Source organism: Spea bombifrons, chromosome 1 (genome assembly GCF_027358695.1).
Source record: "Spea bombifrons isolate aSpeBom1 chromosome 1, aSpeBom1.2.pri, whole genome shotgun sequence".
NCBI lineage: Eukaryota > Metazoa > Chordata > Amphibia > Anura > Pelobatidae > Spea > Spea bombifrons.
The window spans coordinates 20,059,992-20,084,104 of NC_071087.1; the positions used below are offsets into that span (position 1 = coordinate 20,059,992).

Below are 24,113 nucleotides of genomic sequence, written 5' to 3' on the forward strand. Positions count from 1 at the left end.
AGCCTGAAGGCCTAGCTGTCGCAGCACCCCCTATGAGCCCTTTGTTTTATGATCTAGAAGGAAACATATTTCCCTTTTGCTCCCAGTGGTACTGTGCATTGGATCTAGACTTAGGGATCTCTCAGGTACCACAGGGGAAGAAGAAAAACATAGACCATTGCTGGCAGCAGTACAAATCTCCTTGTTCTCCTGCTAGACCCCCAGAAACTGTTAAGCTCCTGACCTCATGGTATCAGCTATCTTCTGATAACTTGGTGCTGAAGGGTCAGGACATGGATCGAGGCACATTTTTTATGGCGTGATGCAACTACTGTATAGTAATACCAGCGGTTACTTAAATATTTAATGTCTTTATTTCAAACGTGTGAAGGCCTCTGAAATGTTCCATACTGAAGACAAAAAGGCAGGCAAGTCAAGCTTGAAAGGGAGTATCTTCCACAAGGGTGTTATTACTTATATAATTTAAGAGAAAATTATATCAGAGAAGCACGTTAAACTCGTTTGAATAAGTGAAGGAATGAAGGAATGTGATCCAGAAAGAATTTCTTCAAGTGAGGGGAAGAGAAAGGACACTTCATAATATCCTACAAAAATAATTGGGGAAAGGAAAGTTGGGGAGGGCAAGCTTAGTTGAGTTGGTAGTATGTTTAAATCTTTTTTTTTTATTTATTTATTTATTAATTTTCTACAAAAATACAAAAGACAGAAAAATACAATATTACTTTTTAGACATTAACATTCACATAACAACACATTTTAGGATTCCATTGCCCAGTGCACTACCAAGGATTTTACCAATCTGCCCCTAGTGCGTTATTGACTCGTCTGGGGGTATCACTTCTGCTAATGTTTATTTTATCAGAGATGTTTCGCTATAATTGTATTATGTGGGATTTCTAAAATTTACCAGTCTAATTTACCCTCCGAGAGGTATTTTATCCAATATTCCCAAAACTCGTTGAGTTTGTTATTCCAAATGGTATGTGTCAAAATCAGTCTCTCCATATGGCATTGATGTAGTAATTGTGATTTTATCTTTACCCATAAGATTGGGTCTGAAGTTCTCCAGTTTCTGACAAGGACTATCTTTATCTTTGAGCTTTGGGACTTTGATTCCAATTTATAGAGTTTAGTAGGAAGCTCTTCACCCTTAAATAGTTAAAAAATTCTTCTGATGGGAGGTTAAATTCTGTTTGTAGTTGACTAAATGTTTTAATACTAACTCCCTCTATCAGTATGTTTAAATCCTATCTGTGATAATATTATTCTTCAAATGTAAGGAAAGATATTCCATTCTAAAACAAGGAAAAAAGGTGTTTATATGATTGTATATATTTTGAAATAAGTGTAAACTTAAAGCACACTCTAATTTAGGCAAAAGTAAATAATTATTTAAATTGAAACTACAGAACAATATCTCCTGAGAATCAGCTCTAAAGCATTAACTAGACGAAGGGGGACACCAATGAAGTTGGTAATAGTTTTGAGCAATGTTTAAAAAGTTAAATGCTAAAATACCCTTTTCAAGGGAGATGGAAAGTAGAAGAACAGGTCTGGGAAATTGGTTTAAGATTGTTTTCTAAACAGCATTTAGAATATAAGGCGGTGAAAAGGCTTACAGGTTTAACATGTTCTACTGACAAATGAGGTTGTCCATCCCCTGTGCTTCTTCAAACCAGACACTAAAAACAAACTCTGGTAAATGGGTTAATAGAGTAGACTCTCTAAAATGACCCAACATACGTGAAAGAAGCGTTGATATTACTTTCACAAACGGCAAGAATGGAAGGGCAGTGAAACGGTCTTTTGAGCATCTAAAAAACATTACGAAGATGGTTGAGACAGTAAGAACTTAGTAAGAGTTTGTCAACAAGAATGGGCACTCAATAGAATGACAAGGCACCATTCAACTGAATAGAACAATTGTTATTTTCATTATTTTTTTTGCCATAAAATGGGGAAAAAACTATGAAAATGGGCAAAGACAACTGAATCAGTGTTTTCTTTCTGAAACGTTGCTCAGGTTTAGATATTATATTATATAATAATATATAGGCTTGTTTAAAAAAACTAAATGGGTTCTTGACAGGCAAACACATAAAGAAATACATGAAAAGTGAAAAACACAATTGAAGCAAAGCCAAAAATATAAAAATATAAACACATGTATCCAACCCCATGTGTTTTCACTTGCAGGGTATTCTTTATTCTACAGAACTGCCTTGCATAATTTGGTTTCAAATTCACAGAGAATCAGGTGTGCAAAGGTATAGTCTAGCGTGACACGAAGGCTATATCCATCTCATGGGAATTTATGGAAACTAAATCATGTCTAACATGACGATCATCTCTAACATGTATGATAAGGATCAATATCTCTCCACCAAGAAGGAGGTTCTGCTCATGATACAATATAGAGGTAGGAGTGTTGAAATCGCATCTTGGCTTTCTCTTTTCCTATATGCACCATCAATACAAAAAATGCTATCCGCAAACTCAAAGGATAACAGTTCTGGTGTGGCTCAAAAGGAAGGCGAGAGACGGATCAATATCAGGGCGGTGTATGTACAGTATGCTTGTGTGACAGATGCAAGTTTGTTTTAATTCCAATATGAAGCATAGCCCTTTTACATACACAGGCTGACCTTTACTTTACTCGGCGGAGTGGCGCACATGAGGCTGGAATCTCAGGAAGACCTTATCACCTAAGGAGTAAATACTGACCTTTTCTATTTTGAAATCAGAACACTCTGCAGTTCACAGCCTCACCCAGACATTGCTTCAATCCCATCGGCGGTACGTATAGAAAGTTCTGTGGGAGGCCAGCTATCCCCCACAAGCCTCCGAAAGAACACATAAAATGCACATTGGCAGATGTCTCCTCATCTATGGGATGACCCGTGAAAGGCAGGGGCCATGATTACTTTGAACCCTAAACCTAAGAGTGACTTAACTACACATTAGGGTTAAGTGAGGCTTTGGCTAAGCTGAGAGGTTCAAAGTATGTCATTGCTCAACCGAACACAATTCTCTAGACACAAACTGTGAGTTTTCCTACCCAATGTGTCAGTCGAGATATATCGCATATGACTCGGTACATTTCAAATGGTTATAAATGATGGGAGAAGCTGCTAGAGGAAAATTAGGAATGGAAGACATCACACATCCAAAACATGAACTAATGCATTTCAGTCACAGACAATAACTAATATTAGATACATGTCCCCCAAAACACTTTCGTCTTTATCTTATTTTCTATAATCTTCCTACGAGATATAAATGTTTGATAATCAGATAATGTGTGGCTGTTCTACGAGGATAATATTGCAGGTCGATAAACATAAATTATATGTAACATTTTCTAAAAAGGTTCCATTAAATAAATGCAAATTTTCTTACAATTCTCACTTCTTGCAATGTGTCATCTTACTCTCACACCGATAACGTCCATACAGACTGTGTGATCACGCGCGGGGGATCAGACAAAAACAATAATCATTATATATATATATATATATATATATTTATAAATTACTCTTTTATTTGAAAAATGGGCAGATGATTTTTTGTGGACTCCATATCCAATGACTCTTATCCAGACTCATGAGTCATGGGAGTTGTAGTCATTCAAAAAATTCATCTACCAGAGGTACTCTGTGTACTTTATTTTACCTATATCACCTATATACCTATATTTTATGTACTGTATCTATATGGTGTTTTACCCCATCTTATGTGTTCTTGCCCTTCAACAGGATTTAGCATTATTTGGGATTGCTTTTGCATTTGTACCATTGTGTAATTTGTTCCTAGGAGTTGGTGATTAATATATACTGTGTGTGTATATACATATAGATATATAGATAGATAGATAGATAGACAGACAGATATAGATAAAAAGGTAGATAGATAGATAGATATTTTAAATTGTAATGAAAATACTACTATGTAAGGGTTAATCATAAATAAAAAGTAATTCCCCAAACCCATCCAATACAGTGAATCAGGAGTGATGACATAATCGAATAATCTGTGCTGTGAACAGATGTATCCACTTAAATTTCTGTGTCTGCCATATTTAGTATGCACTCCCACACTCACACGCCAACATGTTCTAATCTTTATCTACTATTCATTATAAAAAAACGGATGCTAAGTTTTCATTTAGCTAACAGCAGCCGCAGTTAATAGTGACAATGCTATAGAAATGGAGGTTTCTGGTGAAATCTAGCGAATGTATCATGCGGCATGAAACGTGATGTGTAGCTTTGTTGATCCGTAGACCTTGATTGTAGAGATGGGGTAGGACTGTGTGAAAGGTAAGAAAGCATTGTCAGTGAAAATAGAATAATATTAAAGAGTACACTTTTTGCAGACAAGATCTCATATCTTCACGAGATCAGCGTTCCCACTCAGCTTATCCAATAAAAGCCTCGGATCCCAAAGAGGAACAATTTATAGCATATATATTAAGATATTTGTTTTGGGTGGCAAAACTAGCAGATCTAATGAATTCTGGCTATGAACTGATTTCCATTCCCTCTTTAAAGTCAGCCCCAACTTAAAAATTGGGTATCAACAAGAATGGAAAAAATGGCACAGATCGTGAGAAGATGAGAACAGTAGGGCAAGATGGCTGCACTCATGGCATACATATGAGTTGGATTTTCTAGTACAGAACTTTAATTTCTGAATCAGAGGAAAATCACTCATTTTATATTCCATTTCGGACCAGCCCTTTGTAAAAAAGATTTGCCCACAGGGCCAACTTGCCCCTGACATAAACTGTATCAGACCTTTCACTGTGTTATTTGCTTTAAAGGTTTCATCTCATAAAACATAAAATACCTACGAGGGTCTGCTTTTGTGTCATATGGCGAGTTTTCCCGACAAAAAGTATAAATGATGTAATATATATTTTATATCTTTAAATAATTTCTTTGCTGGTTATCGTACATTCAAGGGAATTATGTTTTGTTTGCTGTATTTATTTACAAAAGTGTTACGTTCAGCAGAATAGACGGAACAGAACCTTTCAAAGGCAGCGTGCGTTTAGATTTACAAAGAATTTATTTTAACTCATTTTAACCAATTCCCCATGTCTGTGTATTGCCTGAGCAGGTGAACCTCGGGTGATTACGTCTGACAAATCCTTCTGCATACGTTTTGCTGGGGCGTTCTTCTAATTCATTAAATTCAGTTGAATGAAGGCATATTTAATTAGACAGCCCGTAATATATTAGTCCAATGCAAATAAATGATTCCGATACAAGACTCTTTCCTTGGTATTTATAGTAACACATTGACTATTACGTTTTGGACATCGGATGTCATCCAAGCGGCACGGAGCCAGCTAGTAGAGTATAATAAGATACTTGTCGCTTGTAGTGGGTTCTTTAAGGCTGTTAGTACAATGGCTACTTCTTAAGCTAGAAATTACCTAAGGGGTTAAGGCCAATTATCTGAGTGAGCTTGAGACAGAGAGCATTTGAAGAGTCAGAGCACCGGTTTCAAAGCAGCCACCCTTCCTTCCCCTCAGCCCTGGGTGTTGTTTTTGTTGCACTTTTTTTAGGTGGAGTGCCTTTTTAGCAGCTGTGCCAGATGCACACCTCTCCCTCCCAGAAACCCAAAAAAACAAAAATCAGGTTCCTCCCATCCCTACTGTGGTTAACTTGTGCTTGAGCCCATCTGCGTACTAAGGGAGGAAAAAGAAGAGGCATTCAGATCGAACGTAGGCATTGAATTAGTGAATTTAATTATCATGAAGAAGAGGAGGACAGTCAAGGCTTCATTGGGGGTCCTTACACTGCAACTCCCATCACACAGAACTGTAATTGTATCTCATCACATTGTGACTTTATTTCATCACCTATCACACGTCTTCATCAAACATTGGAAGTTTTAGTAGGGCACCACCTGTTATGTAACATAGGCTGGTCTAGAAGCGGGTGAATCCTGGTCATAAGGCTGAAAGTTGGCTGAGAGTGATGGGGTATGGAGAATGGCGTACGTATATATATACATCCGTGCCATAGAGAATTTCATTTAATCATATGTCGCCTAGAATTTAGCTTGCCTCTTATTGACATCTATTATTTATTATATTATTATACTTTATTTATAAAGCACCTACAGGTCCGCAGCGCCGTACAAAGATGAAAATGTTACAAATAACGACAAGTACAATACAGCAATTGACATACAGATACAAGAGGAATGATGTGATTGAGTTAGGATATTATGAGAGCCACTTCCCTAAAGAGACCCTCCAAAAACCGGTAGCCACATATTAATACCGTGTTTCCCCGATAGTAAGACACCCCCGATTGTAAGACGTATCGGGAGTTTCAGAGGGGTCAGCTTATATAAGCCGTACCCCGAAAGTAAGACATATGTCTTACTTTCGGGGAAACACGGGGGATTTGCCGGGTCCGCCACTCTAAGGGGCCGGGAAGTCCCCACCAAGGCCGGCCTTACGTGTCTGCGGCCGCACAGGATTTAAATTAAAACATCGGGGTTTTTTTTTAACTTTATTTAACATCCTCCATGTTAAATAAAGTTAAAAAAAACTTTATTTAACATGGAGGATGTTAAATAAAGTTTTTTTAACTTTATTTAACATGGAGGATGTTAAATAAAGTTGAAAAAAACCCCCGATGTTTTTATTTAAACCCTGTGCGGCCGCAGACCCCTAAGGCCGGCCCCTTAGAGCAGGGCCGACCTTTGGGGTGTGCGACCGCACAGGGCGCCACACTCCAGGGGGTGCCAACCTGCGGCACCCGGCACCCCTCCAGAGACGGACAGTAATGTCCGCCGCTGGAGGAGCAGGCTCGCAAGGGAGCGGTATCGGAGGTCTTTAACAGACCTCCGGCTCCCTTGAGTGATTTTAAGCCGGGTTCAACCCGGCTTAAAATCACTCAAGGGAGCCGGAGGTCTGTTAATGACCTCCGATACCGCTCCCTTGTGATCTGCGCGGCAACAGCTGTTGTGCGCCGGGGTTTCTTGTCAGATCCCGGCGCACAACACTGAAGCCGCGCCCACCGCTGTCCGTGCCCTCTGACCCGGAAGGAGACAAGAACTGAAGAAGAGGAGCGAAGAGGAGGAAAAGAAGCTGAAAGAAGAAAGGAAAGGTAGGAAAGCATTAAGTGAGAGTGGATTGGTGTATATGTGTGTGGATTGGTGTATATGTGTGTGGATTGGTGTATGTGTGTGTGGATTGGTGTATATGTGTGTGGATTGGTGTATATGTGTGTGGATTGGTGTATATGTGTGTGGATTAGTGTATATGTGTGTGGATTTGTGTATACGTGTGTGGATTTGTGTATATGTGTGTGGATTGGTATACGTGTGGATTGGTAGGTGTGTTGATTGGTAAGTGTGTGAGAGTGATGGGTGTTATGCTGTACCATTTCCAATGTCTTTTTCATGATCTAATTATGCTCTAAAAGTACATCATAACTCCCATCACTCTCAATTTTTTCCCAATATAAGACATACCCCGAAAGTAAGACATAGTGGGGCTTTTAGGGATAAAAAGAAAGTAAGACACTGTCTTACTTTCGGGGAAACACGGTAGTCACTGAAATGTTCAATGTCGTACATAGCGCTAGATACGCTGACACACAAAAAGTAAAGATACAATTGCAAACCAATAATCATAACGCTATTAATGATATTTCTATAGATAGATATAATATATGTATTTTAATTTTGTCTTAATTTTAAATAATTGTTTAGTAATTAGAGGTGTAAGACCCTTTGTTGGGTCCCCTAATAATCCTTGGTCAGACACTTTAACACGCCGTCTTTATTCTAAATTCCCCAGATGTCAACAACACAGCAGCCAAATTTAACCTTATCAGCACTTGGGTGTCTGCAATTCACAGCTTTTAACATAATTAAATTAAAAAAATACTAATAGTGTATACTTTTTAAAGTCGGAAAAATATTTTGGAGATATTGGAAGGTTCACCACACGGAAGATGAGATCTGTGTCTCAGGACGGCAGGGTCGTTCCTGTTCTTCTCCGCACCCACCATTATAAAAGCTGCAAGAACCAGTTAATATTCAGCAACGTAACAATAAAGCGGTATCTTAATTGGAAGAAACAATCATGGAGAGACGCAGGAAAGATGCTTTTGCTTGTGCTATACTGTACTTACGAGCTGGTTTTTTAATATTATATGTTGCTTTTTTCAATCAGTAAGCTGCATTTTGTGGGTTTATTAAGTGTGTAGAGCGGTGGAATGAAGGATTTAGAGAAGGTGACATCTACTTTAAGGTTTTCAACACAGAGCATATCTGCCATTTTTAGTATATTTAAAAGTGGACACCATCCTATAATTAAGCATGGTGCTTTCCAAACACTCAGTAATCTGGGGTTTTCTATATACAATGGAAGTGTATTCACTAAAGGGAGGATTGGAAGGAGAACTTGCAGGAGAGTTGTGGTTTCAACCCTCTCACTTCTCTCTCAAGGGCCAGCCCTGATAGGTTTCTCCAGCAAAGCTGGCCCTGCATAAGCATAGCTGAGTGGGTGACAAGACTTTGATGAGTGCTCACTGATTTGAGTATACATTATACAGGGCCAGCCAGGGTATTCCTTCAAAATTTATAGTGAAGTCAATGAGCTGAAACTCCAGCTGTCCTGCGCTCCTTTTAGTGAATGGACCTCAAGGAGTCCACTACACATCAGAAAAAAAGTGAATCCATAGTTTATATATTCTGTAATCAGCAGTAGCATCCCAGTGCATAATATCCAGAGTGAGAGCCAAAACCTTTTATATTCCACCTGAATTTCCTGGTAGAATATGTTCACAGTAATGATTATTCTTTGCATTGGGTTTCTGGGTATAATAAGACATTGCTACACAGTAATCAGCCTCAGGAAGGAGGAGGCAGCGGCAGCAGCAGGGTGAGGCTGGGTGCTCTGTAAATATATATTTATGAAAGTGTCAATGTTGACTCGTCCAAGCCTCCACCCTAATCCTCCCTCCACCCTATGGGCAGGAGCAGCCCCTACCCCACCCTGCCGGCTGCTGCTGCTGGTGTGCTGATGAGTATTCCTGCCTCTCTCCCTCCCCTCCATGACTTTCCCATCCCTTAGAGGCTTGTCCCTAACCCCGAGGCAGCAGCAGCCACACACACCGGCGTCCTGCTCATGTGAGGCTCACAGCGGAGCTGCAGCGCTGGGAGTGACGACTCGGCGCTATTATACTATATTATATACTATTATACTGCCTGCCCGGAGCTTTCTGATCGGAGTAAACGGATTTAGTTTCTACACATTGTAGTATCCGAGGAGGACAGAGGGATCGCGGAAGAACCTGCCGGCCCCTGGCTCCTCCACAGTAAGTTCCATCACATAGCTCGTTGCATTGTATCAGAGGAAGCGGCGTGGGGTTTGTGTGTTTGCACCTCCATTGCTCTCGGTTTGCTGTTGGGGGGTATATGGAGAGGAGGCTGCCGTGTGTGGATCGCTGGATCGTGCCCTCTTTGCCGTTGGAGTCAGGAGACGCTAGTTGCCCGGCAGGGGGTAAAGAAGCTTCTTGTAGAATGGAGCGCACTGTGTGGCTCTGCTGGCACCGATCACCTGGTTATGGTGGGCACGATTCCCGGGACAGGATAAACTTGCCATCAGCTGATCGAGTGCTGGGTCCGCATTGGTCTCTACATTTTGCCACTCTGGCGAACTGCCCCTGAACAAACCCCTGATTGATGGGGGGTTTAAATAAGAATGCGGTGCCTGCCAGTGCCCGAGGAGCTCTGCTGCTGCATGCCCTACACTGGTGCCCTACACGGGTACTGGGACATCTCAATAAGGGTGCCAGGAGAACTTCATTGGGCATCATTCTAGAGAGCTGTTTAAGACCAGGGTATTCACAGTGCGAGTGGAGTCCCTTTATTACAGAGGAAGATAGGTAGATGTATATCTAAATACGGATCTATCTATCTATCTATCTATCTATCTATCTATCTATCTATCTATCTATCAGCGCATCCATGAATTCATATTGTTTGTTTTCATTTTTTTTTTTTTGGCATTTAGTAGTACATTCTAATTATATCACTTTATTGATATACTTACTATATCTGGCACACTGTTGAGTACCCTGACAATATGAATATATATGTGTGTGTGTGTATATATATATATATATATATATATATGTATATATATATATATATTTTTTTTTTTATTTTTTTTTATTGTGTGTGTGTGTATATATGTATATATATATATATACATATATATATATTTTATTAGTGAGTGTGTATTTGTGGATTCTACTTTGGGGCTTTATCGACTAACTTTAGGAGTTTATATATACTTTAACACACAGTGACTGATAACCATAGATTAACTCCTGTGTACACAGCTGTGTAGAACATATTTTTAAAATTCAGAGCGTAAAAACAGATAAGCATCTTGGAAAGTACACAAATATGCTTACAAGTCTCATTAGTCGGACGTCATATAATAGGGGCTGTCTCATGACATCTAGGATGGAGACAATTTGTCTACCTCTGTACATTTTGCAAGTTTCCCTATCCAGCCCTGAGTTAGTGAAACCAATATTTAAGGTTTAGAACTAATTCCAATTATGTAAACATTTCAGGAAACTGTTTTATTTTTTTCTGATACTACCAGGTGGCAGGAAGGCCCCCATCACCCTAGGGAGCCATCAACCATGTTATGGAGTTAGATATCTGGAGATACTTATTGTAGGTAGATGGTTATGTCTCCAGGGATAGTTTTGTGGGTAAAGTGTGTGCCTGCTGTTAATAGTTAAACTATAACACCATTTTGGATTTGTTGTCTGTTCAGTGTTGTAATAACTGAAAAAAAAGAAGAGACTTTGCCCTTACTTTGCCCTTCACAAGATTAGGACAGCGGTGGGAACAGATGTTGTCATGTCCCAAAGCCTTAATTTGAAAGAACATAACTAGAACATCTTATCTGGTGACACAATCAACATCGTGGATGAGTTCATTACAAAGATTAAATGGCAGAGTAACAGGGCATGGCTGGAAAAAAATATTTTTTGACTGTATTCAATTTCAAACTTTAGATGTTTATTGGTAAAATAGACTTCAGGACGATCTGAGGACGGTTAATTTAAACATATTATCTTCAGGAGTTTTGATTGCTAGCTGTGCTTCCAAGTATAAAGGCAGGCTTTACATTACTGGAAGATGTCCTAAATTATGAAGACACTACCAACCCAGTTGGCACCCTGATCACCCCAAAAAAACGCTTCTTAATATTTTGTGATCGTAAAAAAAAAAATATTTACACATTTATTACATCATTTAATTCTCTACCTTCTTCCAAAGAAGCCATTATCACACCAACAAAGATACAATAATCTGTCCCTGTAACTAGTTCAGCTTTACCCCCCAAACACCCAATGTTTTTGTTTGTGACCTATCACACCAACAAAGATACAATAATCTGTCCCTGTAACTAGTTCAGCTTTACCCCCCAAACACCCAATGTTTTTGTTTGTGACCTATCACACCAACAAAGATACAATAATCTGTCCCTGTAACTAGTTCAGCTTTACCCCCCAAACACCCAATGTTTTTGTTTGTAACCTTGGAAGGAAATAACATTCCTAAAACTCAGTGACTTATAATTGTTCTTTGCATGTGATCTCCTTACATGTATTTAGAAATATAAAAACATTGTTACAATAATTCAACCGACAATAAAAGAAAGAAAAATGTTAACCCTTTGCACCCCAGGCAAAGCGGGGCATTTCTTCTTTTGCTTAGGCACCACGGTGTTAACTTTTCTCCCACTCTTCTGTAGTTCGTAAAAATCTTGTTTTTTGGTCAGGTTTCCTGTGTGGCCAGCAGTGCCTGTCTGAGCTGCATCTTGTGTGTTTTCAAGTTCTACATTTTTGTTCTGAGCCATTATTAGAGAAAAAAAGCTGTGGGTTGTTTGGTGGTGCCTGTACACAAGATACGGTGTAGTATATAAAAATGGGTTAACATTGTAAATCAGTAATATTATTATATTATATATATTATATTAGACTACTTTGCCTTGATGAGCTGCCACACATTAATAACTCATTTATATATGTGTGTATATACAGTGTTGTGTGTACATGTGTATATGTATGTATGTGTATATATATATATATATATATATATATATATAATATTACAGGAGAGACAAAGACATCACTCTTTTTATTTATTTTTCCAGCGGGTCTAAACGTTTACAGTCACAGACTGTGTGATGTATCTGCCTGTTGTGCAATAGCGTTGAATACATTGGTGCTTTACGGAAGCTTGCGCATAGTTTACAAAGTGCTTCTTACTTTACTGTAGTGAAAGGCAGAGATTGTTGTACCATAAAAGTCCTTTGCATGAGCATTGGACATCCAGCAGTGCCCCAATATACTCTTAGAGCCTTATAATGCCATTAGAAAATAATTTTAAAAAAAACTAAAGAGGTGACTGACTTACAGGATGGTTGCCTAGTGAACGTAAAAAGAATCACTAGCCAAGTCTAAAAAAATACCCCCCCCAAAAAAAAAATACTAAAATTTGTAAAAATGTACAATAAAACTGGGTAAAATAACTATGGTATCCACAGGGTTAACCCTTAAGGAGATAGATGAGATACTCAAAGGGTTAACACCCCAACTCTCACTCTTTAGTCATCTGCTCGCTTATAAGTTTATAGGGAGCACGGGACAAAAACAAAACAAAAAAATCCAGCTCTCTATGTATTTGTAAATAGGGCAGGTCATGCCTGTAATGCTGTTGTTTTTATTCACACCCATAGAACAAACACCTCCACCCGCTGCTGCTGTATAAAATAAGTCCAGCTGCTCATGAATATTGGTCAGCGAGCGCTGACTAAATGTCTCTCTGTGAGCTCCCTTCAGCCCAGCCAGCAGAGCTCTTTCCTCCTCTTTGTTTCAAGGCTGGAGTTTGCGTCATACATTCCAAGTGGCATATGTGTGTTCTTTTCCTGTTTCGGGCTGTTTTCAGATCACTCGGCCCATCCCCTGTCACTGCCCCAGCAACTCCCAGACCCCACCCTGAGAGTCAACACCTCCACGCACCAACTCTTAACCCCTTCCGCAGGCCTCCATGGACAGGCCACCTCTCATATGCACTGAAAGGGTGGGGGGAGGTCTTACTGTGGCTAACCTATGGCTCGTAACGCCTCAACCTCAAAATAAGGCTAGCAGAGATTAGCACTGGATTTTTGTAGAATCCATTCTTTCGCTACTAAATTCTAACTCAAGCCAAACCAGTTGACAAATAAGATGTGCCAATGATTGCAATATATTGCTCATCTATCTGGCACTGAACAGGTTAAAACACTCTCTTACCCCTTTAGAAAGTAATTTCTAATGAAAATGTAAAAATTTACTCTATGGTAATGTGTTGGGTTACACTAAAAAATTGTTTGGGGATGTGGTGTGTACCCTCTAGAAGAAAAAAGGGATTAAGGAAGGGTAGGAAAGGATAAATATATACATATATACTTTAAGTAGTATTAGGTAAATTGTCCATGAAACTGCATAAATGACATAATGCAACATAAAGTTGTTTCCATGTTATAACATTGTAAACTATGTTAAACATTAACATATTTAAACTACTGTCAACAAACTCAAAAAAACAATTGTCATTCTTGGGTGATTACAACATCAAGTCAAGCTATGGGCGTCAAGTGATGGGCGTCATGTCTTGGGTCATGTATTCTTTATGTTATTTGTAGGCTGGAAAGGCAACATTGTTTAGTATAGAAATACAGGGCTTCACAATATCTCCTGAGCCTTATGAATTACCGTCAGACTTGTCACCTTTTCAGCGGCATGATGCAATTATCCACACCCAAGGAAGCAAAAGTTAAGAGAAGCTATTGCCCAACTGCCAATAGGTTATGTTTCCCCGTGTGCCCCTGGTCTGCTAAATTGTGGGTTTAACAGCATACACATTCATAGCTATGGTCATAACGGCAGATACGGAGCTATGGATAATAAAACTGTCAAATGATACCTTTTAGAAGTCTTCTTGCTATAAATGACATTGTTGTACTTCCTGCCCGGCTCATTAAAATGACTGTTCGGCTTCTTCATTCTTGTGATATTCTGTGATGTGTGTGTCTTTCTTGTGGCAAACTGTCCCCAGAATTATTACTATATAAATGTTACTGGCAGCAGCGCTATTCTGTACTTTTTTTTACTGTCACATGTTTAGATCATAAATACTTTAGAGGTGTTGTGTGATTGTTAGATGGACACAGTGTGAGTAAATTGATCCGTGAGATTATGAAGAGCATTTCCCCCTTTTTCTGGCTTTTGGCTTTTAAAAATGTATTTGGTCCATTTATACTTTTTTTTTAAATGTTATGTAGGTTTAGAGGCTTTCATTTTAAGTGATATGTAGGGTCAATGATGAATTGTTGTGTGTACGTGTGTTGTAAATCAAACATCAAGCCTTGGAATCATGGACATTGCTTTAAGTTGGTCCCTTATCAGACATCCATGGCTTCTCTCCCCAGCACAATGTGGAGACAGAGGCCAGGTTCACCTGTAGTGAAACTCAGGTGTCAATAGCAGGAAAGTCCGGACCAAACTGGGAAACTGAGCTATTATGGTAATTACAATGACCATCTATGGTCACGGTATCTACATAGAAAGTTGTAGAAACTTGCAGAGGAGAAAAAAAATCAATGACAGTTGAAACCGTTAATGTTGAATGCCTGGATTTTTTTTTTCTTAAACATCAGTAGGTTAAGACACTCTGAGCAGTTTCACCATCACCGATTGTTTGCAACACAAGGTGAAACTCATCTGATGTTTGTTGAGAAAGGGCTCAATTATGAGTTAACCGCACACACAAAACTTTATTCCAGGAACGCAATAGGCAGGTCACGGAATGAAAACTAACACCTGGCATGGGATTTTGGATCGGGTCTTTAAAGGTAAATTAACATTTGTATCTGAATGGCGCACTCCTTTACAGAGCCAGGGGTGCCCTCCCCTAGACGGCCATCATTATGCCAGCATGGCTTGTGGCTATAGATAATAGAGCAGGGCCCTATTTACCGAATGTATCAATTTGTCTAATTTTGTCATACTCTTTATATGTACTGTAAGAAGCACTATATTGACACTGTATTTGAAAAATATAATAATAAAACTACTACTACTACTACTACTAATAATAATAATAATAATACGCATCTATATGTTTTTTAATGAAGGCAGCTAATTATCCAGTATTTTACATGCCGGTCTATAAAAAGGTAATGCGGGACCTATAATAACCTTTACAAGATGAGCCTGGGGTTTTATTTATTATTAAGAGACTGCAACTGAAATGAGATATTCCATTTACTATTATTAATATTACAGTTTACATTAATGTTACTTATTAATAAACAGTAATCATGTTTTTGTCAAACCTTGCTATCTACAAGTAAAATATTACATTTTCCCTTCTACCTTCACATAAGTCCAAATGATTTGCTAGTCCCATTGTACAGTGCTGCGGATTATGATGGCGCTATATTAATAATACTAATAATAATAATACAAATTCCCTGGTACATAATGTGTTAAACCCGGCCACTTTTATGAGATGTGACCCTGCAACGTTGTGGGAGAGGAAAGAGGAAAAGGTAACTGTGTAACGGAGCAGGAAGAGGGGTAAAAAAAAATCCCTTGCAAATTCCTCAGGAAATGTCTCATACTCCCTGCTGCTCAGGCTCCAGATTTGTTTTCCTAACCAGGGTGAGGCTCCCCGAGAGCTGCCCCTTCACCTCCGCCAGAGAAGATTTTGGTGATGAGGGACGGCATGAGGAAGTACTTTGGAGAAACAGGAACAATTTAGACTTGAGAAAGCTGACATGTGCAGTATAGGGCTATTTCAGGTTTATTTTCTGTCGCATGTAGCGGCATTGAACATGTAGCACTTTCGGTGAGGCAGGAAGTTCTGTATAGAATTTCTGTATTGCTTAAGGAAGCTCACCAGATACCACCTCCGATATAGAGAGGACCTTCCAGTTAAGGGGTAGGACAAATCCATACCCAGAAGCTTTAGGCTAGTGAATGGTAACATTACACTTTTACGGTATTTTCCATTTTATTTTCTTTGGGAGGGCTAGAAATGTTGGAAACATTCAGTTCGATGAATAGTATACGTCAAAGTTGCTTACTTTGGTATCTCCATTGCTGATGGCTTCTAATTGTCTTTCTCTGTATTTTCAAAGAGTCTTAAAATGTTACCAAGTGGAGAACTGTCGCCCATTTTATTACATTATTTCCACCAGGCTTCATAACTTCTGTTTGCTAAGTTGTCTTTAAAGTTAAATAGAAAGGTTAAATATTAATGAGAGATATGCAAGCAGTGGACCATGGAGACTTTTAACCTAAAAGTGGAGATGAAACAAAAGCAGTGTCCAGTCCCAGCGTCAATAAACATTTGGTAGGATTAGAATGGAAATGTTCCAAGAGCAGTGATCCTAAGGGCGTTTGCGCGTGCAATGATCTCTTTAATGAGTAGGCAATACAAATATGATGTTAAAGAAAAACTGTTGCCTTCACAGGTTTAAGCACAATCAAATGTAATGTTTTTGTTTGATAATTACATTATATTGGAATTGTTTTGGCAATATTTAGTTTAAAACTTTGCCTCGGGATAAGCTGTGATCTGTGTGTTGACGATGGCACAGCTAGCTCTATCTGGTCAATAACCAGGGCTGCCCCTCCATGATGCATAGTGAAGTCAGGGAGTTGAACCTACCCCTTACCTGCAAGCTCACGTTTCAAGGAATAACATCCAGGGTCCCACTAAAAGGCAAGGATGTAAGGGGCCTTTCTATGTTACAAGCAAGTGCATGGAGGAGTAGGCCCCCGAAGACATAGTTCACCTATAAACTCTAGCATTGGCCCTGAATAAACCTCAACAACTTGTGGGGAGTAAGTCATTCCCCTCACATAGGTTATTGATGGCAGCCGTATAATGACAGAAATGTAATTAGTGGTGAAAAGCTGAAGAAATCTATCTGTATATATAGTATGAGCTTTGCGCATAAAGGGGTATTTACTATCGCACAGTCTTGGTTTGTCTGCAGGCTGGGTTATGGTGTTAGATCAGATACAGCCGTGCATTCTAGATATAATAGATAAGATTCTATTATGAAATATGATGCGGTCATCTTAGGGGTGACTTCGGGTTAGTCACAGGGAGGCGTCCACTATCCATTTAGAAGATCTTCTGTCTTGTTACTAGAGACTATAATGTCTTTATGTGTTTGTGTGGCAACTCTGAGCTGCAAAATGTGTCTGAAAACAGCCATGAACTGTGTCAGTCTGCAGTCACACAGTCACCTTTCTCTAATCACTGGGTGCAGGGTAATTACATTTATTATTGTCTCATTAACTCTTTGGAGACCAGGCTTCTTGAAGATTTAATGCGGATGTCAAGAATGGCTAGGCATACCTTGGTACTCACAACCTAATTTACAAAAAGCTCTTTTGGTAAGTCTTACAAGAGAGAGACTTGAGTAAATAGCTAGGATGTAATCTCTTGTGAACAGGGCTTCTTTTTTCTGTATGGTACCTTGTTCATTAATCCTATTCAGTAGTATTGACCTGCAGAATATGAAGCGCTCATAAATACTAGTAGTAACATCCAGAGAAACCGAGCAGAGCAGACCTTACGTGGCACATACACTATATGGACAAAAGTATTGGGACGCCTTACCTTTACATCAACAGGGACTTTTATGACATTGCATACTGGACGAATGGGCAAAAATTCCCACAGAAACACTGCAAAATCTTGTGGAAAGCCTTCCCAGAAGAGTGGAAGCTGCCATAGCTGCAAGGGGGGTCCAACTACATATTAATGTCCATGTATTTAGAATGCATTGTCATAAAAGTCCCTGTTGGTGTAATGGTCAGGTGTCCCAATACTTTTGTCCATGTAGTGGATAAATTCTCATTATATTAAATCACGGAAGCTGCTTAACTTATTTCTTGAGAAACAGCTATAAGTTTGTTTTATTTCAAAGATTTTCTAAAAGTAATTGTCGCTTGCTGTTGCTCTTAGGTCTGATGCTCTTGTTTCCATGATCTAGTGTGCACAAAACCTTGTTTCTGTAAGTCAAATTGTTATGTAATATACTACTTCTACTGTCCTGTTTACCCATTGTACCGTGCTACAGAATATGATGGCACTATAATAGTTCAGCAGCTTCATCTGAACAGAAGCGCCACTGATGTTCGCTAAAGATATCTCTGCTCCTGATAACTTTGTACAGCGTATACTTTAGCCGCCCACTAAAATTAATCAGTATGATTAACCAACGTTGGACAGAAACCGATTGAGCAACTTTATGTATTGTTGCAGCTTTTATAACGTGCAGAATAAGCCAAAGTCTATGAAAGAAGAAATAGTTTAGGCAGCCTTCAGGAGACGCTTTGTAGCTCTGCAGGACACAGTGTCACTGTCTTTAAACTTTGTTTGTCTCTGCGACCCCCATTGTGCTCTCTTCATAGGCTTGAAACCGCAGAGAATTTCATCAGAATTCCTGAAAATGAGCAGTGATTGGCAGGAGCGAACAAACGCCAGATCCATCTGGCGTGAAATCAGCCAGCTGTACCTTTTTTTATTATTATTCTTGTTTTCTAGCACTGGTCTGAACCTTAATTTTTCCAGGACACGTATTCAAACGTGCTAGGGAGCGTTTTCCGGTGCTGTCCCCATAGACAAGAGAGCCCCTTGTTTCTCAAGTCAGTATAGTTTGCCTTGGAGGAGGGAACTCGTCTGCATATTTTTCTGCACTGGGATCTGATATCTACTTTGTTCCTTTTTACTAACCTACCATTCACTTGTCCAAACCAGTAATGCAGAAGCTTGAGACAGGAAACCAGACAGCAGCCAGCCCTGATAAGGGATGGTATTGTCTAAGGGAGGGGACCCTTCCAATTTCTCTGCTGCCTGCCCTCCCTTTCCCTTGATGTCTGGCAGCGTATAGGAGTACTAGTGTGAGACTGGCTCCTGTTAAAAGAGAACCCCACTGGGAAAACAGGTGAGAACATTTACTGATGCGGAAGAAAGGTCTAAGACGACCCTTGCAGTGCTAGCTCCTGGGTCTAGTGGCTATTTTTATACTACACTTAAATCTGCCACTGCCACTCGAGATCAGTATGTAATCTAAAGTCATGTGAAGCAAGCTACTTTAAAGCTGCAGTTTCAGGTTCTACTTACTTTGCTAAATTTAACTACTAAATGAACCTTTAGAAACTTCCCACCTAGCGTTTAATATCCTAACCCTTCCCATCATGTAAAATTTTCCCTTATTTCTAATTTTTGTTGGGAACACCTGATTGTCATATGACACGAATTCAGGTGCTGATAGGTTGCTATGCGAAGTGAAAAAACAAGTTTCTGTTGTGTTTTTTTGTGATTAAAATGGCAGATCTTCTAATGTTTTTTGCATAGCATACCAAAGAGTACGATTGATATTGGGTCTAATTAAAATGGCATATTTAAGCACTGGGGTAATTAGGTGGCCAATGGCACCACAGCTGCAGGAATATCTAGTATGATGTGCTTACAGCTGCTCTAAGCCGGTTTGGCTTGTGGTCGTTCAGTGTATTTATACCAATATGTTATTAGTTGCTTTGTGTAATGCAGCAAAACAAGTTTTTAAGTGTTACAATTTGTTAGGAATACTGTGTTTCAAAAATTTGCAAACACAAAGACAAGCAATACATTTTAATGGTTTCTTCTTTTAATAACCTTTACAGTATCTGGGAATTTAGTAGCCACTCTCCAGATATGAAAAGCAAACCGTGGCCCTGCAATCTCTGCAGGTAACACATCTGGAGGCATGTATTGGCATGTATGTTTAACACTCCAGCCATCATATGCACTTTAATGCCTTTGCCCCTAGTTAGCGGCCAAACACATCTCCTTGCATGTGATATACTTGCTGGCTCGGTGAACACTACGGGTGGGTGTGTATTCAAACTCCCATGTGTGGAAAGCGCTCTATTTGTTTCAATATGAACGCTTTCCTGCCACTGATTGGCTCCTTCAAGTAACTAATCAGTGGCAATAATCAAACCATGGATGAGGAGAGCAGCTTAAACCCAGAATGCACTATGTAATAGTATTGGATGTATCACCAAATTAATGTTGGCTTACGCCACAACAGAACAAGCTATAAAGAAAGTCTGATCAGTATATACTCAGCTGATTATTAAGCCACAAGTTCAGCTCCTGGCTACATCTGACTTAGCCTACTGGGAGTTATAGTCCACAACAGAAGGAGGCCCAGGGGATACCTGTTGCTGATTAAGACCAAAGCTAGCAGCAGTGTTACCCAAGACACAGGTACAAGAGTGCATCTACCAAACCCAAATGCACTTTAATGTATGATTAGTAGTAGTAGTATTAGCACTTATATGTACGGCTCTTCATTAGGTAGGGCTGTGAGTGATTATTGAAGCTAATAGCCGTCATGGACCACCTGGCAAAGGAGCAAATTAATCTTCTGAAAACCCATCAGTAATGCTGTCATGTCTGGCATTGAATAGAATGATCAAAAAAATCATATATAGCAGTGAATATATACCACTCAATTCTTATTATAATTTATTGATTTATGTAGCACCATCATATTCTGCAGTGCTGTACAACGGGCTAACGAAACACAACAAAAGCTCATTTTTTATGGCTGAAATTTTCCATGAACATAATTTCCACTTTCTGGAACGAATACTCCAGCCACCATATGCACTTTGATATTGAGAGGTCCCTTTAAGTTTACATGGCTTCCCCCTTGCCAATGCATGGTGTGATTCTGTGGATTGCAGTATACCACGTGGGCACAGGCAGCAGGAGATGTGTTCAGTCAACCAAGTATCCAGCGATCCAAGGAGTTGGGAGGTAGGGTAAAAGAAATCCAAAGGAAATGCATATGAGGGGAATCTGCACAAGGGGGAATACATGGAAATTAAAAGATATCCAAAGTATTAAAGTCAATATATGGCTGAAGTGTCCCTTTAACTTTTGTGTATATGGAGTAGACTTGTGTCGGTATTTAAGTGTATTTGTGTGGATTGTGTTTTCTACAAATTACCCACAATGCATGAATGTATAATAGATAAGGTTTAACTCACTGAAAATGAAGCACAGAGCAGAAGCATTCCCTAAACAGTGGAAACTTACTGGGATTTTCCCAGAGTTATACCTTTGCACCTGTCCTTATTTGCATAAAATATAATCAATTGCTCTTCTTGTCCTCCCAAAGGGTGTGAACAGTGTTCCTTATCAAAGCATGTCCTGTTTGGTCAAGTTGACCAGCCCTGGCAGAAGTTCAATAGACTTGGTTAGATAGCTTAATTGCATGGCCGATTGGAAAGAAACACAGAGAGATGTGTATTTGTTTATTAGATGTGTGCGTAATCTTGAGTTCCTGTTTCTCAATAGACACAATTATCAGTTGCTTAAAGGGACATCAAAAAGTGGCTCTTTGGTTGCCAAACACATAGCCACCATAGCATTGCTCATGCATCTCACATTTTTCTTCTATTTGGGATGGGATGCAAGGTCATCACGACAACCATAATAATGGTAGTTTAACTGGTACGTCAGTTCTGTGCCTCTGAAGGGATACCACTTATACAGTATTTTCTACCAGGTTGGCGATTATTGAGAAAAATTTCCTTGGAATTTGGAACCATGCATCCAGCCTTGTTTAGAGCTATGAAATGTGTACCTATGAGTTACTTTTCATATTACCAAGAAAGCACTTTGCCACCAATTTATGGTAATTTGTAGGAAAAATGTGTTGGATAAGATGGAAAGAATATGTTACCGGCGGTATTTGGTAGGAAGAAACCTTTAAAAACACTGTTTTGCAGTAATTTCGATTTTACGTTGCTTCACTACAATGTGGTAAATTCAGTCGGACACATACACCAAGGTAACTGGAGATAGTAAAATATCGGTGACCTAAACTAGTGGACACTTTGCAACTTGGTTCTAGAACACTAGAGCTGGCACCATCTTTGCAGGTCATATTATCGAAGGACCACTGGTGGGTTTTAATGCTATATATATATATATATATATATATATATATATATATATATATATATAGATAGATAGATAGATATATATATATATGACTAGGCACAGGGAGTTTGCATCATAACTCACGCTTTATCATTAAGCTGTGACTAATGTTTTTTTATGATTTCTTTATCGTTTGGCCTGTGACTTTAATCGAGACAGAATAGCTGTTCTCCCAGTATCTGCACCTCCCTATCTGCTCTACTATTCATTGGCATTCACTCTGTGCGGAATGATGTCATTTATATTGCACTCACGTGGAGTGAAAACTTCACCCGGCCTATTGTTTCACTACATTGTAAGTACCTTAAACCCCTCAGCTCCAGAGGGTCCAACAGTGCTTTCTGATGATTTACAGACCTCCCTGGGCTGGAGGTAGTTAAGTCTCTAAAGCTTCCATCACAGGAAGTGCCATGGAAAGGTCAGAACAGGGACTCTTTTTTTCCTTCCTTTTTTTTTCTTCATTGTTGATCTTCAAGGTTTGTGTTCTCAGCGCTGCACGATCCCACAGCCCCCACACGCCAACATCTGGCAATCCCCAATAGTCACAGCCGTCTTGTTGGTATAAGGAAGAAAGTAAATGAGCATTAAATGAAGGTTATTTAGGAATATCCTATACAGAAACATTTTCTGAATGTTAACACAGATGTTGTGGGTATTTATTAGAATTTTGGAAAGTATCTGTCGTGTTCGGAATAAACCCCTAAAGGGTTAACTTCTTTTAGCTCCAGAGTACAACAAGGAAGACGCAATGTATAGGCCGCTCTTATGCCATTAAACGTATGAAAATAGTTATTTGTGTTATTTTTTTAAATTAATCATTTGCGGGTGTGATGCAAAAATGCCAGCCTAGTTTGCCTTTTAAATGACAGATACCCTACACACTTACACACATAATATATATATATATATATATATATATATATATATATATATATATATATGTAATATATAATATAATATAAAGTTTTATTACAGAACATTAATTTTTTTTATCAAGAGGAGGCAATGTACACATTATTTAACTATATGTTGACCATTATCCTACACATGCTTTGTAACAAATGAATATAGAAATTGCCAAAATCATGGGTCCCCTACTATTGGCATAACACCCCATGTCCATTGCCCATGTTACCCCACCCGCTTACATGCTTTCCTGCACCCTATGGCATGCACTGTGTCAGGCCGGCACCCGTAAGCAGCTCAGCAATGGCTGGCACAGGATATTATGTCTTGGCATTGTTTCATTTATATGGCACCTATAAAAACAGAACTAAATTTATTGCTGTTTGTGTATGGATCGTTTATGATTTGGCTTCTCTGGAATTTGGGTATGCAGGGTATGTTTCATATCCACGCTAAACAAAAGGCTGGATTTACCCCACTCAAGAAATGTTTTGGTTTATTTTGTTTGTCTGGAATCCATTCTATCCAACTTCTTCTTTGGGGCTGTAGCTTTCCAAGGTTTCTATGCCAGTACGTAACAACTGTAATAATATAACACAGTGCTGTACCGACTACTGCTGAATTAGAAACTTTTGTGATTGAGTTCAGCATTAGAAACATCAGTCATATTAAAGTTTAATTTACAATCCCAAGTTTTTTCATCATTTATTTTTTTTATCTTAAAAAGAAGATGTTTCTGTATTGTTGTTATGGGCTGAAACCTTCAGGGGAAAGAATAAAATGACAGATCTACTAAAGTTTGATTAATATTTTTTTCTAAATGGAACAACCCCAAGTATTTTGTTGGCCATGATTGACCTGCTATTTTCCACAGCCGTGCTGAAAAGAATACTATTTGTCTCTGTTCCATGTCTGCTGAAATATATATATATAAATATTGTAAACCTTTAAGAAAAACATGAATAGTCTCTGACGTTTGCATGGCTGTAGCTATTTGGAGCGGGGGTTCTTTTCTACAGCTAGTCAAAAGTGTTATTCCTTAAACACCAAATCAGATTGTTAGCAAATTAATCATT

The 24,113-nt window shown here is 39.0% G+C and overlaps 1 protein-coding gene across 2 annotated transcripts in view; it reads left to right on the forward strand.

The window, feature by feature from the left end:
- The first annotated feature begins 9,254 nt into the window (after window positions 1-9,254).
- The window catches only part of KLF3 (KLF transcription factor 3), a 30,181-nt gene continuing 15,322 nt past the window's right edge, over window positions 9,255-24,113 (forward strand). The window contains exon 1 of one of the 2 annotated variants that reach the window (XM_053458375.1): window positions 9,255-9,350. The gene's annotated coding sequence lies outside the window, so the exon portion shown is untranslated. Of the gene's footprint in view, window positions 9,351-18,928; window positions 19,076-24,113 lie in introns of those variants that run through there. The other variant, XM_053458376.1, reaches the window with a different exon arrangement.